Here is an 18030-nt window from a genome sequence, read left to right on the forward strand (position 1 = left end):
TTTTATCATATTTTGCTATTAGCAATATACTAATATTCTTTTCTTCAGATTCAATGACACGTTATATAAGCTTTTATTGTTTTATTATTGAATATATCTTTTGATTTTTTTCATTAAAATTGCTGTATTTTAAAAAAGATTAAAATCGATTTGGAACAGCTGCAGAATAAGCACCGGCTCGGTTTCATAAACACTAATCATATCTTGGTTAACTGACTTATGAAATGCATATTGTATATTAAAAAGTTAAACTTAAATTACTGTATTTTATTCGAAATTTAAATAAAGTAAAAATTAAATTTAAAACGCTGTACGATTGTTAATAATTCTGATTAATTGAATGTAAAATAAATATAATTTGTTGCTTTCACGACCATATGAATACAACTAAACAATTGCAGAATCTTCTCTTTTTATGTTCCTCCCCACCAATGACGTAAAATTTTCTATCCAGGACTTTTAATAAAAATTCAGACAAATCTTGATAAATCCAGGATAAATGTCATTTGATAATTTAATCATTCTTCCATATTGTTCACGTTTCAATTATGTGCTATACTCTTGCGAGGTGTACATTACCTTGGATGAGAACTCTATTGTATAAGAATCAATTGAGTAACTCAATATACAATTAATTCGAATAGTTCTAAATAAAATTTAAAGTATTTTATTTTTAGATAAAATCTTTTTGTTTTTATTAATAACTAATGAATCTAAAGATTCGATTTTATTCTTTTATTGGTATGATGAACGGAATGAAAATAATAAAATGTTATGATCAGATAAGGTTTGATCTTCTGTAGACATTACGAGTTATTATATTAAGATATATCATCGATTTGGAAACAATACAAATTTATTAAACATAAAAGTATTGAATTCTGAAAAATATTAAGTAAGATATTATCATGTGTAATATTTTTCACAATTCAATACTTTTATGTTTATTAATTCTTACTTTTATGTTTATGAATTCTGAAAAATATTACATAAGTAATATCTCACCTAATATTTTTCACAATTCAATACTTTTGTTTATTAATTCTTACTTTTATGTTTATGAATTCTGAAAAATATTACATAAGATAATATCTTATCTAATATTTTTCACAATTCAATACTTTTGTTTATTAAATTTGTACTGTTTCCAAATCGATGATATATCTTAATATAATAACTCGTAATGTCTACACAAGATCAAACCTTATATGACTATATCACTTTATTATTTTCATTCCGTTCATCATACCGATAAAATAATAAAATCGACTCTCTGATAGATTCATTAGTTATTAATAAAAACAAAAAGATTTTATCTAAAAATAAAACAGTTTTAAATTTTATTTAGAACTATTCGAATTAATTGTATATTGAGCTACTCAATTGATTCTTATAGAATAGAGTACACATCCAAGGTAATGTACAGTACACCTCGCAAGAGTATAGCACATAATTGAAAACGTGAATAATATGGAAGGATGGTTAAATTATCAAATGACATTTATCCTAAATTTATCAAGATTTGTCTGAATTTTTATTAAAAATCCTGGATAGAAAATTTTACGTCTTTGGCGGGGAGGAACATAAAAAGAGACGATTCTGTATTCGTATTGTCGTGAAAGCAACAAATTATTTTTGTTGATATTCACATTATGTGCACTTCAAAGTAAGTTTTTAATAGTTTTCGTTAATAAATAACGTATTCGTCAGTGACTTAATATTAACATACACTTTAATTCGATTTATATAATTATATTATCATAAGTATAATTTTTAATTATGATTGTTGTCAAAATAACTATTATTTATTTATTTTTTCCACTCTGTAATCTATTATAGTAACAATTGGAAAAACTATTTATGAAAGAAATTTACGAAAATCATGTATTGTCTAATTTACAACAAAATTAAAAATTGATCTTGAAAAAAATTAACTGGTAGTAAGATAAACTTCCCATTTATGGAAAATGGATCACCTGAAAATCTTTAAAATATTAAATAATACATATAAAAATTCCTGTATATTTACGGAATAAAATTTATATTAAATTAAGTTAATTTTGAAATTTTTTGAAGTTTTTAAAATAAAAAATAGATTAATTAATTAATTTTTTATATCAGTAGATTTATAGAAAAATTAAATTTAGATAACGTCAAAATATTGAAGATTTCAAAAATAAAATAATCAAATTTTAAAGTTTATTACATAAAATCAAAATATATTATATTTTCTCTAAGTTAAAATAACTTATTTGATTTATTTAAGGTAAAAGGATTTTACAAAACTGTATTTACGGAATGCTTTTATTCATTGGTTGTGTGTTTTATTAAACCGATTTAAATCGATTTAATTCAAAATTATAATTACAAAAAGCTTGATATTTCTGCTCAATATTTTGTTTCCTCTTAATTAATTCTATAATTCATAATTACGTACGTAAATACTATGCAACAATTTGCATTCAATGCTTAATACACGAAATAAAATATAAAATTTATTAACTGATTATTAATGCAATTAATGATTTTGCATTAAAATTCTCTTAATTTAAATAATAAGATTCATGATTCTAGACTTATTGGTTTTAACATTATATTTCTGTACTTTTAATTTTAAGAAATTATTAGATAATCAATAAAGTAAATAAATTTTAAGAATAAAAGTGCAGTAGACCGATTGTCTGGTCTTCGATTATCCGGCTCTTCGTGTTTCCGACAGCAGGATCAGGATTTATCTCTTTTTCTGACATTTTATGCCTTACAAATATGTCCAAAACAAAGGTTTCAAAGAAAGATTAGCAAGTTGTCTAAGAAAAAAACTGTAAACAGAATTTAGTTTCTTTAAAATAAAAACCCTTTTTTAATTGTTTTAAAATATGATTATTTGATTTCGTTTCGCTTTAGGTTATATTTTAAAAACATTAAAATAATGAACCCATTGTCAATTGAATTAGCCTTAATACCGCTGGATAAGCAAACAAGTAATATAGTCAGTTTCAAATGAAACGTGCTCATTAGTTTGCTTATTCAATTATATTAAAGTGATTTTTCTAGATAACGCCTCCAATTATTATTATTTAGAGCTGAAAAAATAAAAGATTTTATAGATTTTTATTTATTATTGAAGTTATTATTTTTTTACTTATCATTCATGTTACATATTGTTTTATATCCAGATGTTTTGTTATAACAACTAACGACGTTCCCATTTAGATTATATAATCGAGATACTACTTTTAAGCATTTATATATTACAAAAATATATATACAAACATTTTACTCCAGAAAATAATCATTATACTCAATAACAATCTCCTAAGATAAATGATTTGATTTTTAGAAGTGAAAAAAAACGTTCAATCGAATTTTTTTTCATTTCTCGCGGTTTTGTAAACTTTTTGTTCTTTAATAATTGTTTAGCAATAAAGTAATTTCTCTAAAATTGTTGGAATTAACACCTCAAGACGACCAATCCCCACATCTTATTAGTTGCATTCCAATATTTATCACCATGGAATATTATCATTACTAATTGCTTAAGCGCTAATCGGATAGAGAGATGTCTAGATAATACTGAGTTTAGAATAAAATTTTCTACTCAGGGCTGTGGAATTTATCATCATTCCTCGTATTGCTCTGAGTGAAGATAATTTGTCTGTTCGGTTGATTGCAATAATACACATTTTAACGTTAATTTGTCAAAATCTCTTCAGTTTGAAATGAGAAATTCTGAAGAGTGGCTAAAATTTGTATTAAAATATGCACTATGAATCAAACAAACAAATCAAAGACCTGAAAATAGAAGGTTTGTTTGATTGCTGGCATAGATTTTTCAAGATTAGCTCGCGTTGTAGTTATGCTGAATGCATTTCCTTCGTAATTATTTTGCACAAAGTAGAAGTTGAAATTGAATACTATCAGTTGTTTTTTAAATTATATTCACAACTGGATCTTTTTATTTGAGTTCTTAATTCCCAATGAAAAGATTCAGTTGTGAATATGTTAAAAATAAAAATAAAACTGGTTCCAATCAATTCGAAGTTCTATTTCCTGCGAAATAATTACAAAGGAAATGTACCTGTACTCGGTAATAATTTTTTTATATGGATGCTCTAGAAATATGTATGCTAACTAATCAAACAATCAAACAAATCTGATATTTTCAGGTCTGTTTAATTTGACATATAGTAACACCTGTCTATTTGACACACATTGTTAACGATATTATGATTGAATATTAACTGAGAAAAAACAGCAAATTACTTTGGTCATTTTAACATAAAAGAATCGTATTTTCATTTAAAATAGTTTTAAAAACTTATCTAAACAATCCAGTAATGTTTAAATTTACATAATTATTTTAGATTAAAATAATGAAAGCACTTAAGATTTTTTCAGAAAATTATCTTGGGAGATAATTTAACAAATTTAATCTCCTTTGAAATGTGATTGCACTTTCAATAAAATAAATTAAATTGCTACAGAATCTGCATGTTAATAAAAGTAAATTTAACTAGAAATTCTGTTAAAGAGAATTGTCCGAATTTACTTTTTTCTGAGAAAATAGCTTAAGTCTGTATTTATTCATTCGAAAAGTGAGTTACTTTTATTTATAAAATATGATATTGAATTTTTAAATAAAATTATTTAGATAAAACGTCCATTTTAGAAAAAAAAACAGAAACTCGATTTTTATAGGGTTTTTTTTATTTTATAATTTAATGAATTCATTTATTTATTTGAACTAAAATTACTAAAAATGAAACGATAAATTTCATAACATATATATTTTTAATTTTTAACTTTAATCTTAAATTTAAATTTAAAATATTATTATTATTATTATTATTTTCTGAATTTAAAGTTTAAAATTGCCGAAAATAAACACAAATTAAAAAGAAAATTATTTATGAATAATAATTTTATTATTTTAAATACTATATTCTACGACGTTTAATAAAATTCAATAAGCAAAATAATCAATTTTAATAGCTTTAAAAATAATTAAAAAATTTTTACAAAATAATTCTTTAATAGAGGTTATTTATTCATTATTTTTATTGTAAATTAATAGAAAATCTAACGAATTGTTTATATACGAACGATCAAGATAATAATAGACTTTAAACAAGTTTCAGTAGATACAATATTATAGCATTTAAACTCTTAATTCGATAAAATTAGATAAAGTTTCATTGATTCATTAATAACGATAAGAAATGAATGAAAGGAAATTAATCTTTATAAACTTTCACAACATCAGGTTGTCAATGAATTAGACCTAGAAAAATTTGTTTCTTTTAGGAGAAAGAAAATCGATGAAAGACTTTATATTAAAAAACTAAGGTAAAAAATTAATTTAATAATTTGAAAATAATAATGATAATCCGTAAAACTTGGTGCATAATTTTCAACTTCTTAGATATTTATTTAAAAATTTAAAAACCTATGAAATGTAAATTTTACAAGAACTATTAATTTTGACACTAAACCATGTTTTTTAGAATGTTCGTAAACGTTTATTCATTTTTTAAAATTTTAAATAAATAAATCTTGATAATTTAAATAAATAAAATTAATTTAATTTTATTGAGTTTAAAACTTGATATTTATCGTTTATTAAAAATGAATCGCTTAAAAATATTTTATAAAATGGATAATGGTACGATTGTCAGAATAGAAATATTTATAAATTAAAATTTATTATGAGCTATATATCTTTATGACAAAATATATATTAGGTTAGATGATATATTTACAGACAATTAAAATAAAATACCTAAAATTAAAATAAAGGAAACCTACTAGTTCATTTGTTATATCAAGAGTTACATGTTAAAAATTTTTAAATGCAGTATATTAAAATCATTTATTGTACAATAGAAAATAATAAATCTTGTTACTTTAGCATTAGATTAAATTCTGTAGTATAATTTAATGGCAGATCTTTTACATTTATTCAATATTAGGGAAAATAAATCATTCAGAAAGTCATAAAATATTTTAATGACAAATTTCTAACTGATTAGCAAATTAAATATACTAATTCTTAAATTATAGAACGTATGAAATTTCTTTTAATATTGGTATTTTATTGCATATTTTGTTGTAGAATAATTTAAATATTTTATTTATTAAATAAAAATGGATATATCTTATATGTTTAAATATTTCATCCCTAATTATACAAATATATTTGGGTTTTCTTTATATACTTTGTGCTTCAGATAAAATGCCTTTCTGCAGAATGTGTAAGTTTTAACCATTTACCAAGCAAAAATAGCATTTAAAATTTGTTTATGTTATCATTTTAAATGCTATTTTTGCTTGATAAATTGAGATATACTTTTTATATCAAATGATCTATAAAGTGTGTCTCAGTTAAAGACGGTTTGGATCAACAGCATGTTTTTTTTTTTTTTTTGTTTTTTTTTTGGTCGATCCAAACCGTCATTAATAATTCATTCTCTTCCAGTGAAAATGTTTCTTCACAGGTATCAACCCTACTTAAAATAATCTTAGAAAATAAATCTCAGTTAACTGACTACTGAGCACTTTTAGTATTCAACATTATCTTTCGAATAGTGTCTTTGAAGTGAAGATTTTAAAATTGACTCAAACTTTTAGTTTGTTTCCATTTTTTAAAATCAGTATCCTACTTGTTTGAGAACATATTGATATAGTATATGTATAATTTCAATAAAGTTGAAGTCTTATTTTCTGAATAATGTTCAGATTTGAAGAATAAACAATTTCACACAAAAAATCGAAATTGAAATTTTGAATCGTATTGTATCAGATTTATTGAACGCAGCTTAATGGCCCAAAGAAATGGTGCCAAAACTAAGATTTCGCCGGTCGGGACCGCCGCAAACGTTAGTGTGATCCGTGAAAATATTTAACACATCACTTGGAAATGATATAAATACACCTAGTTTTGATATACAAGGTATACAGTATATACAAAACATTTATGACTCTCTTACCTAGGAATTATGACAAATTTGTTCCGCTAATCGAAAAGTTTGGGCACCACTGGACAAAAGTGTTTTCTAAGATTCACAATTTCATTGTTTTTCGTAAAGATTTCATTGCAGTTTTTTCCTGTTTGCTTAGTCTAGTATACTAAAATAGGCGAGACGTTTGCATAGTATAAACAAGAATAATGCGTTTCTGTAGCAAAGCATTAATAAATGAAAATTAGAAAAATCGTTATAAAAAGTTGTAATTGGCATAAATTTGAGCTTTGGTAGTTCTAAGTAATATTTTGAATGAAAATCGTTCCTTTCGATCGAATTTTATCGTTATAAGCATAAAATTAAGCCATAAAACTGAAAAAGCTTTAGGAGAAACCCGTGAACTTTGACTTATTATCTGCTTCCAACCGCCAAGCTGAATTTACTAAAGAAAAACTCCTAAGAAAAATTTAATTATCGTTTAAATTGTCATAAGATTTTACTTGGCTATTATACTGACAATTTTTTTACATTTTAGATGTTTTTGTTTGGATCATTTGTTTGAATCATGTTTTGTTTGGTGGTATTCTTGTACATACAAGAATATCTGCAAGAATAACAGATCTGCTCATTTATGATTATTAAACAATTCATTTGTTTAGTTTTTGCTCATTTAGTGTCTTTTTAATTTGAAAACAAATCAAGATATTGACTATGATTCTACCTATTAATTCAAACTATTTTACAGAATAAGAAGTGTTTCCATACTTTCAGCAATCATTAGCAATATTCATGTAATTTCTGTGTATCTAAAATACAAAGAACGTTTGATCTTTACACATTTCGATATAGTTTTGACATACATTGTATTTGCTTTGAGCAAATACAATAAATCTTTTCAAGAACCATTTTCCCATCCAGAAGGTCAACGACTATTTTCGGTCGAATTAACTTCAATCCTCAACCAGCAACAGGCCGCCCTTCTATCTGGATGGTGGAATTTGAATAGAAAAATATGTATACCAGATACCAGTGAGCACAAAATAAGTTTTTAGGGATTTTCGACAGTACCAAGTTTAAATATTTGGTCCAATTTTTGTGAAATCTGATTGGCTGGCCGATTACTATTTCATATTCTCCTGTGAACAGAATTAACATTAGAAAAAATTTGCATATATTGAATTATTTCTCATGCAGGCGGAAGTCAACGACTATTTTCAATGGAAAAACATCAATTTCTGTCTGCCTGACCAATGAATTTTCGTCATTCCGCACCATCCGAGTATCGCGGTAAACATGATAATGTTAGGTTAAAATAATTAAAACCTTAATATAGTTTCATTTTAATCTTTGTCGTGTATTTTGCCTGGTCTTCGTGGGTATATTTGCTAATCATCCATAATACAACCATGTTAATATAATTAAATCAATATTTTTATATTGGTGTAAGATGTCATTTGTACAGCAAACTGTTTAATTATCATAATTACTATTTCATTAATTCGAAAAGTATATATTATGAGCGTTGTAGCAATCTTAGTTTAAATTTTTTTTAATACTTAAGTTTGAAATTTTGTCTTATTTGTTCCACTACTACACAGAATGTGTCGTGTTTCTCCCATATTTACAATACGAAAAATAATTATTTCTCTTTCATAATGTTGCTGAGATAATTGTGTCCTGCGACTTACATGTTTTGGTAAGTAAATTTTAACTTCAAAAGTTTTTGATATACTGTATTCCTTAACTACTTTCTGGATATAAAATAAATATTTCGATGTGTTGTTATTAGAATAATTAGTGATTTTTCCTCTTTTTCTATTAGCACTTTTTAGTTTCCTGTAAATCCTAATGTCCTATGGCTGTATAAGATTTGATTGAATGTATTCTGGACACTTTTCAGTCTAAAAATGTCCTGAAAAATCAATAGACATCAGTTTAGTCATATATATTTTATTAAATTTTTTTGAATTCTAAAACATTAAATATTAAAATTAAATAAAAATAAAGTCACGTCATAAAAATATAATTAATAGATTGTTTGTTATAATTATTGTTAAAATTGATACATCAATTTAAACTGAATTGTATTTAATTTTCTTATGACAGATTTCATTAATTAATCAAGCAAAAATTATATAATCTTTTATTTTGAAACAGTAAATAATATATAAATAATATAATTAATATTATAATAAATATAATTCTATGATTGTAGTAAATGAAATTATTTATTATTGGCAACTTTCCCACAATCATAATTCAATTAAATACAGTCTTCACCGTACAATGTCCTGAAGCAAGTCGTCACTTCAGAATAATAACAGACTACTCATATAATTCGTGGAATGAATCAACATATTATCTCTTAAATCACATGAAAAATAATAAAGCATTATTTATTTATAATTTTTATACAACGTTTTGAAATAGTCTGTGTAGAAATTATGCTTAGCGAAGTTTTCCAATTCTTAATTATAATAATGAGATTATCTCTTCTGCAACATTTTCTGTTGAAAATTACAAAAATCTTTTTATATCTGTTCACTGACTTCATTATCTTCTCACTTGATATTACGTAAAATAGAAGACACTATCACGATATTTGTTATTTTTGACTATAATTTAATTTTATAATTCTGTAGGTATCTACAAATTGTAAAATTTAAATATTCGCTTTAAAAGTATTTTCTGTTATAATAATGTAATTTTTAATATGTATAAAATATATATATAAATTATAAATTATAATAAATAGATAATGAAATATGTTCCTTTTTAATTTGACTAATGTTTTTCCAAACTTTCAATTATCTTACATCTGAGATAGCATTGAAAATTTTATAAATAAATTTAGGAGGAAATTGGTCTCGACATTAATAAGTAGAAAAATTCTTTGGAGAAAGAGAAACAATAATGACAAAAGTTTTATAAATTATATATAAAAATCACATTATAATTGTTTACTTTCTTTACTAATCTGTATAAACTAATCGTAAATTTATTTAAGAATGTTTTTATGAGTTTCATTATATTATATATATTCGTAATTTTTATATACTTATAAGTTCTAAAGCAATTTATATAAATCTGTATTTTGAAGAGAAAAGTGATGCACTTCGAAGAAATTTAACGTTATCAAAAATATTAAAACTGATAATAGTATTTTAACTATAAAACATGCACTTGGAATTTTGTATCCTTCACTAAAAAATGCAGGCCATAAACGCATCTAACCAGCAATGTTTGCTATTCTTTGTTTAGTAATATATACTAAATGAACAATAACAGATTTTTCAATAAGTTTGTTACAGAATTTGTTATTATTATTTATATAAAATTGATAATCCTATAACTCATTGATATTATTTCTGAAACTTTCAATGATAAGTATAGTTTCAAGTTGTAACTTATAATTTAAAAAATTCAGCAAAGAGTTGCTCATCTTTCTCGGCAACATTTAAAATTTTGGTGGCGCCATCTGTTATATTATATTTAAAACTTTTAATATTTTTAACTATTATAAAATTGCACGAAGCTTTATTTTGTGGGTTTTATAAAAAAGTTGTAAATGCTAATAACAAGTAAAATCGTCATTAAGTCCCACCCTACTCGAGATATGACGGACGACTCCCCTTTATCTTCTCACCCATCGACATTTAATCACTAAAATTTAATAGCATCTGCAAAAATGATTTCATATAAAATATTCTGAAAATTCAAAAATACTCGAAATACAGTATATTATTTTCAAATGAATGATTTCAGATTATATAAATTTTCCAGATATAATAAGCATATAAAGGGTTCAGTTTGATTAAAAGCGGAAACAAGTAATGTTCAGAATAAACTATGGAAATCAGTTTTAGTTTAAACATTTAATTTCTTTTTCATGTTGTAAGGGAGTTGGCATTACCATTCAATTTTTGCAGATTAAATTGAACATTAAACATTTAAAGTTAAAAAAATATAAATTAAGCTAATACCAGCAAATATAAACGAAGCGTTTTTTTTTTAAATTTTATGTCAAATGAAGAATCACTCCACTTATTATAACAATTAATATTAATATAAATATGACTAGATTAAGCATTAAATATTTACTAAAATATACTTTATTAACATAGGTTATTTTACACAAACGCATTATAATTTTTATTATCCCAATTTTTATATTACTCAATTTATTATATAATATAGTATAATATATACTGTATATATTATGTGCAATATAGGTCTGTGTGAATTGTACAATTATAATTGTAAAATATGTGTATACTACAGTATATATATTTAAAAAAAGTATAGAAACTCATAAAATCTAGTGATTTTCTACTTTTATAGTAAATCATTAGAAAATTATCTTGTCTCGTGAAATTTATCTATATGATAATATTAGATATTTTATTACAATTTAAAAACTAGAATGCAATATTTACGTTTGCTTGTTAATAATTATAACAGCTAACAAAGCAGGAAGAAGCAATGTTTAGAATAGATTATAGGAATCAGTTTAAACATTTAAATATAAAACGAAATAAGTTAAATAAAATTTAAATTTAGAAATCACAATTAATTTATTTAGATTTTAGTTTGAAGGAATTAGAAAAAAGATAAGATGATGTGTAAAAATAATGAAAAATTTAAAACTCCTTGCTTTAAAGTTTTAATAAAATAAAAAAGATATTAGCAAACAAATTAATTGATTAATTTAAACTCTCGAATAAATTATTATTTTTTAATTCTTTCTGTGCTCTTACATGTGTTTGAGTGACCAATTTCACTTTAAGATACAGTCAATATTAATACTGTGTATATTTTTCTTTTCAACAATAAAACAAGAAGCATTCAGAGTCTAATAAAACTATATATAGATAAAATACAGTGTAAAATAGTAATAACTCTTCTATCATATAATTATTGACATATGTACACATTATATTTTTAGAAACAGTTATTTTGATGGTGACCAAAAATAAAATACTGCAATGTATAGATATATTTTTATCAGGACAGAAATAATGGTAAAAGAAACAAAACTAGAATATAAACTAGAGAGAAAACTGGTTAAATATAGATTAATGTCTTGACTTACAGAAAACAATGGAATGAATCCGTTGATGAGTAAATAAACCGAAAGATATATTCCTGTTCATAATATACATATTCCAGATTGAATCTGATGCTTAAGGTAAATAATAAAGGAAAATAATAAAAATCAGTTATGATTATCCTAATGTAGTCAGCCATTCATGCTGTGAATCATACCTCAATAAATTATTGGTTCAATTTAAATGAGCACAAAAGTTACTGTTTATTCAAATATCTCATTCGAGATATAATTATATAAAAATAAAAAAGCAGAGAATTGCGAAAACTGAGTGTTTTACATCATCAAACATTATAACTACTAAGGTATTGATGGAAGCGCGACTTCTTCCATCAAAAATATTGAAGTTGAAATGAGAATTTCAGCAAAAACAAAAATGTAACTTATACATACTTTTGCTTTATGCTACAGAAGTGAAAAGGATGAATGATTTTTATGCTATTTTTCGAATGAAAGATATAGATATTTATGAAACAAAAGGTCAGATAAAAAATTCTATATGATTTATCTCAGTTCGAAATAAAACGACAGGGGAAACAGCGTAAAAAATTTCAAAATATTCTTATAGCAAAAATTTAGGATATGTCTATACAGATACTTTGAAAACTTCTGATATGGAATATCTAGAATCGGTTACGAAGGAATTCGTAGAGAGTTTAATAAAACTTCAAAGGAACAAAACACTTTGTCGATGTTTTTTCCCGACGAAATTACAGAAGACCCGGCTTAACAACTTTACTTTTGAACTGAATAAAACAAAACAAAGTAATTTTAGTGTCGTCGTTGTTAATTACATATATATCCTTAAAATTTTATTTGGTATATAAAAGTTTTATGTTTAAAAATATTCTTTATTGAAAGACAAAATTATATTTTCTTCTTCCTAATTACTAACATCAGAAATTCATTTTTTTACAATAATTATAATTTTTAAATTTGTAAATTGTAATGTTTGAATATATCAAAAAATTTTAGTAATTAAATTTTCATTAAAGTAGAAAAAATGATTCTGATATTACACGAGAACAAAGAGAATAAACAGAATTTTCAATATCGATAAGTATTTGTGTAATCGAGAAAATTTTTAATGATATAAATGGTATTTTTATTTATGATAGGAATATGTTGAAAAAATTAAATACTGTAATATAAAAAATGTTAAGGCAAGGCATGCTTTTAAAATTTCTATTGTTGAACACAGAACGTATAAAATTTAATAAAGTTCTTTTTTATATAAGAACGAACTTTTTAAGAAAGAAAGTATAATTTTATATATAATATATCATAAAATACTTTACCATCGAAGAGGCAATTTTCTTTTTCCTTGTTTTGGTAAAAGTTAAATGATACCAGGTTTATAAGAGGACCGTGTAATATTTGTCTCTTCGAAGGGATTTTCAATTTTCTACCCGTTACCACATAAAATATCAAACTTTGCTTAAGGTTTTATTAAAAGCTTTGCAAAACTATTTAGCCGAACTTTTGTATCATTTTGCAATAAATCTAAAAAAGATAGTTCTAATATTAGTACTTCAAACATTATTGTGGAAAAATTCTTCATTTCTATTTAATTCTAAAAAAATACAGTATAACTATAAATACATAAAAATTTTATATATAGTAAGAAATAGAATATTTTACATGCGTAATAATATTTAAACTAATATAATAAGTGGATTATGCGAAATGAAAACTTATAAATGACATTTTGTTGAAATTTGTCATAACAATACTCATGAATTGGATTTAATTGTGTGAATAATAGAGTGGAATTAAATTCAGTTAATTAGGTTGAAAAATCAAATTAAAAACTTATTAAACTATAATATTATTACTATTTAATTCGATATTTACAACATTTAATAATGTAAATCCTAGGTTATTAAATTAGATAACCTAGAATTTACATTTCTTCTATAATTACTTTTCTAATAATTTAATAATATTAAAATTATTTAAATTTGAAATCCATTTTTTTTTGTTTAAAACCGAATATATTTTTAATATAATCGCAATCTTATTTACTGATAGTTCTGAAGAACCTTTTACTATCGTTATAGTCTTTCTCATTAATTGTAAATTTAGTTTAAAAAAGTTATGAAAACTTTAATTAAACTAAAATGTCTTCTGAATAAAAAATAATCGGTTTCTTTTAGAAAACAAAAAAAACATGTTTGAAAATACTGTATGAATAAAATGAGACACGATCCAAATCTTGGAAAGGAATTTTAATATTTGAGAGTGTCGGAGCAAGAGAGTGCCAAGTCAAATTTTTGGTCAAATCATGCCACCTGTACGTAAACACAGTAGGCTACAATGTAGTTTCAAGAATTTCCCAAAAATGTCAGATGATGGCATATGCTATAGAGCTTCGTAGTGCCCCGAAAAATTCCGGAAGTTTCTGACAGGAATACAGTGTCAGGCATCAGTCATTAGAGGCAGTACTATGGCAGGCAGGCCATGGATTCAGTTGAATGGGCCATTTGTCGGTCAAAGAGGACATGGGTTCTGATTATCTACTGCTAGGCATTGATGTTTCAACTATAAAGAGTAAAACTGAAGTTAGTGTTGCTTGGCATTATCTTTATTCTAAAATATGACTTTACATGTTTTTTCAGCAGACTGTCACTTTCTTTTTTTGCACAGCTGGAATTAATTTTTTATTGTAATTGAAGCAATCGTAATTATTTTTCATTAGTTTTTGTGATTAACTTAATATAAAGTGTTTAAAAATCAACAAATGTAACTTGGCAGTGTTTTCCCCATATTTACGAAACCAAACAATTGATTCTTTCCTCAACATTTTAATATTTATGGTCTACGTTTGATAGTCATAAGTGTAAAGATAGTTATAAAGCTCAGACACATACTACATAACTTTTGTCTTTCCAGTATAATACGCAAGAGTCACAAAATCTCCACTTAGTTGAGTTATAATGCAAGTCTGTATTGGTTTAAGTTATGTTTAGCTAATTTCTTATATGTTACAGCTTTTTATTTTTGCTATCGTCCAGAAAGCAATAAGGACCTCGATCTATAGCTATCACGTAAAGTTATAAGTTGATATTCAGATTATTTTGTATATTGTGTATTGTAATAGGTAATGCACATGATTTTGTTGAATGCTAACAAATACATACAAGAAAACTTCCAACATATGATTATTGTTATTCTTTAGGGTCAAGATTGTGCCAAGCCACAAAATGCTGATACACTGCCTCTGAAAAGACTTCAATACAAAGTATGTGCGCCATAATTTTTCATAAATAATTCAAGTTCCCCATTCAAGAAACTTAGAACAATAATAAAGAAGTGGCAATCATACGTTCGGTTGCCAAATATCATTTGGTAATTTGATCAATCTTTCAAACCGTCTTCTTTCGAAATAGTGAACTTAAGGCTTGGCTCTATCTTGCCCAGACCCCTCATTTAGTACATTTCTCCTGAAATTAATTCAAGCTGATTTGAATTCGCAAGAATTATACATTAAAAGCTATATATTTATTGTATGAATTCATGTCTTTCAGTCTGTTGAGTATATAGAACAGACACTTAGGACATTCCTGCCAAATTTCAATATCCATTTTTGAAACCATATACGTTTTTCGAATATTATAATTAGTAATTAGAAAGTTAATATTAACAACGAGGAAGTAGAGAGCAATATATATCCATTAAAATTGTCAATTCTGTTCTAGTTTACCATCTTACGAATTCTTTTGAGATAACTCATGCAATCATTTAAAGAAATATGAATTTTTAAAAATTTGTTCTGTTTTTAGAATAACAACTTTTTATATAGTATTTTATAGGTTTGTGTAATAGCCCTTATTTTCGTGTTTAAATAGTTTTGGAATTATAACTCGCTCTGATAAAATTGAGTTTTAAGATTCAATTTTTAGTGGCCAAGCAATGTTTTTATTTCGAAATTTTACGAAAATGAAAGTTTTATAGCTGAATTTTTCATTATTGTTTTAATTAAACAACACTAATAATTTATTATAGAGAAACGTTTTATTTGAATACGTTTTAATTTATTTAAATACATAACTTTCAGATTTTATCGTGTAAGTTAAAATTATTTTATTTTATTTTAAAATAAATAAGTAGTTTACAATTATACATTTGGTACTTTTTATTTGATTTTAAACTTTCGGCAATCTTTGGACCATTTAAAAATCTGGTACAGAGTAAACATGAAAAAATTAAAACTGATGTGCATGAGTAGCAGATTAAAACTACAATTAGAATGAATAAATAGTTCCATCAATTGTCTATTTTCAGCTTGACAAACGACAAAGATAATTCTTTAAGGCTGTCAGAGACGTTCATTAACGTCTTAGTTTTGTCATCCATTTGTATCAATCAGCCTTTCAACATTTTTAACATTAGCGTAAGCGCTAAAATATATCGGACATTGATTAGTTTGTCTTCATAAGTTAATGTTTTACACAAGCATTATGCAAAAATGAAGACTTATCTAACTTTTAGATTTTGACACAACACTGAGACATGATAAATTAATGCTTGTAATCAAGAGTATGGAAATGTAAATAACGTAATTAAATTTTCTGATAACGTTATTACTTTTGTGTTTTACTGTTTCCATCCTGTGGACATAAAAAAGGGCCTTTTTTCAAGTCCATTGTGGATCCAGCAAAGCCCTCAACGGGGGCAGCCGGGAGATGAATAGCCTGACATGTCTGAGACAGACCACCCCCGAAAAATTACTGGGATATTTTGACTGCCCGGATTCGATTCCTGTCGTATTAGAGCGTAGGTTGAAAGCCTTGCCGCTTCGGTGATCTGGTCGGAATGCTGAACGTTAGTTCAATTAATTTAAATATCAGAATTTATTCTATGAATGAATTGTTTTATAATAATTCATATACTTTATGTTTCAATGTTTAAAATTCACGTATAAAACGCTTTAAAATTTTCATGTTTTAAACATGTTAAGCAATATACGAAAATCGTGTCAGATATTCTATTATCTCTTATCCTTTTCCTCGTTTATTCTGCATAAATATGAGGATGACGTATATACTAATAATAACATTTTAAAAATGAATTTAAAGATTTGTTTATAATTTAAAAATAAGTTAATTTAGAAATTCTAACAAAAAGTTTTGTCATAGCATTCAGTGAGCATTTTGGTTAATTATTTTCAGATCAATTGTGATATAAGTGGCTCTTACATGACTTCTTACCGCACTCGAATAGCAATATTAACCAATTCGAGTACGGTTAAATAAATATATCTTAATGAAAGAGAGCAAGTGAATACACAGCAGAAAACAAAATTATTCGATTTCTATTTGTAATTGGATGGTTTATTAGTTCATTATTCAACGGCATATTGAATAATAAAATAATAAATTGCATTTTTATTAATAATATTTTCGATGTTATGTTATAAATAACTTATAAGTACTATTTATTATACATAAGGTAAGTGTGCAAATATGGGCAGGTTAAGTAGTTTTCATTATTTTCGCCAACTTATTTACCTCGCCTATTGCTAAATTTACAGGTTTATATACTGCACCTAGCAGAACATGTAATAAAATATCGTTACAATGCCGAGCTGCAATTTTTAATCATATTTTTAATTTCTTTAATTTAAAATATATGCTCTCCACCTCAAATTACTACTGTAATGTCTTGCCCCTGTACATCATACTTTTCTGTTAGCTATAGAGTCGCGCCGGTCATCTATCTAACTTCATTCATGGGAAAATTTTTGAATTGAAAGAACGTGACTTTCGGTCCAAAGCAGAAGTTTGTATATAGTTAATCGGGGTTTCCTGCCCCTAAGTTTTCTGGTATCCCATTTCACCTATATAACTCCGTTCTCAACATTAAGGAAGGACAGATAGACGAACGGTAATAGGAATTTATAGGTCTACAATTTTTTTTCAAATTTTAGCGCAAAAATTGAAAAAACGAGGAAACATTAACCAG

Source organism: Centruroides vittatus, unplaced genomic scaffold, assembly GCF_030686945.1.
Source record: "Centruroides vittatus isolate TY-2023 unplaced genomic scaffold, ASM3068694v2 contig_1349, whole genome shotgun sequence".
Taxonomy (NCBI): Eukaryota; Metazoa; Arthropoda; class Arachnida; order Scorpiones; family Buthidae; genus Centruroides; species Centruroides vittatus.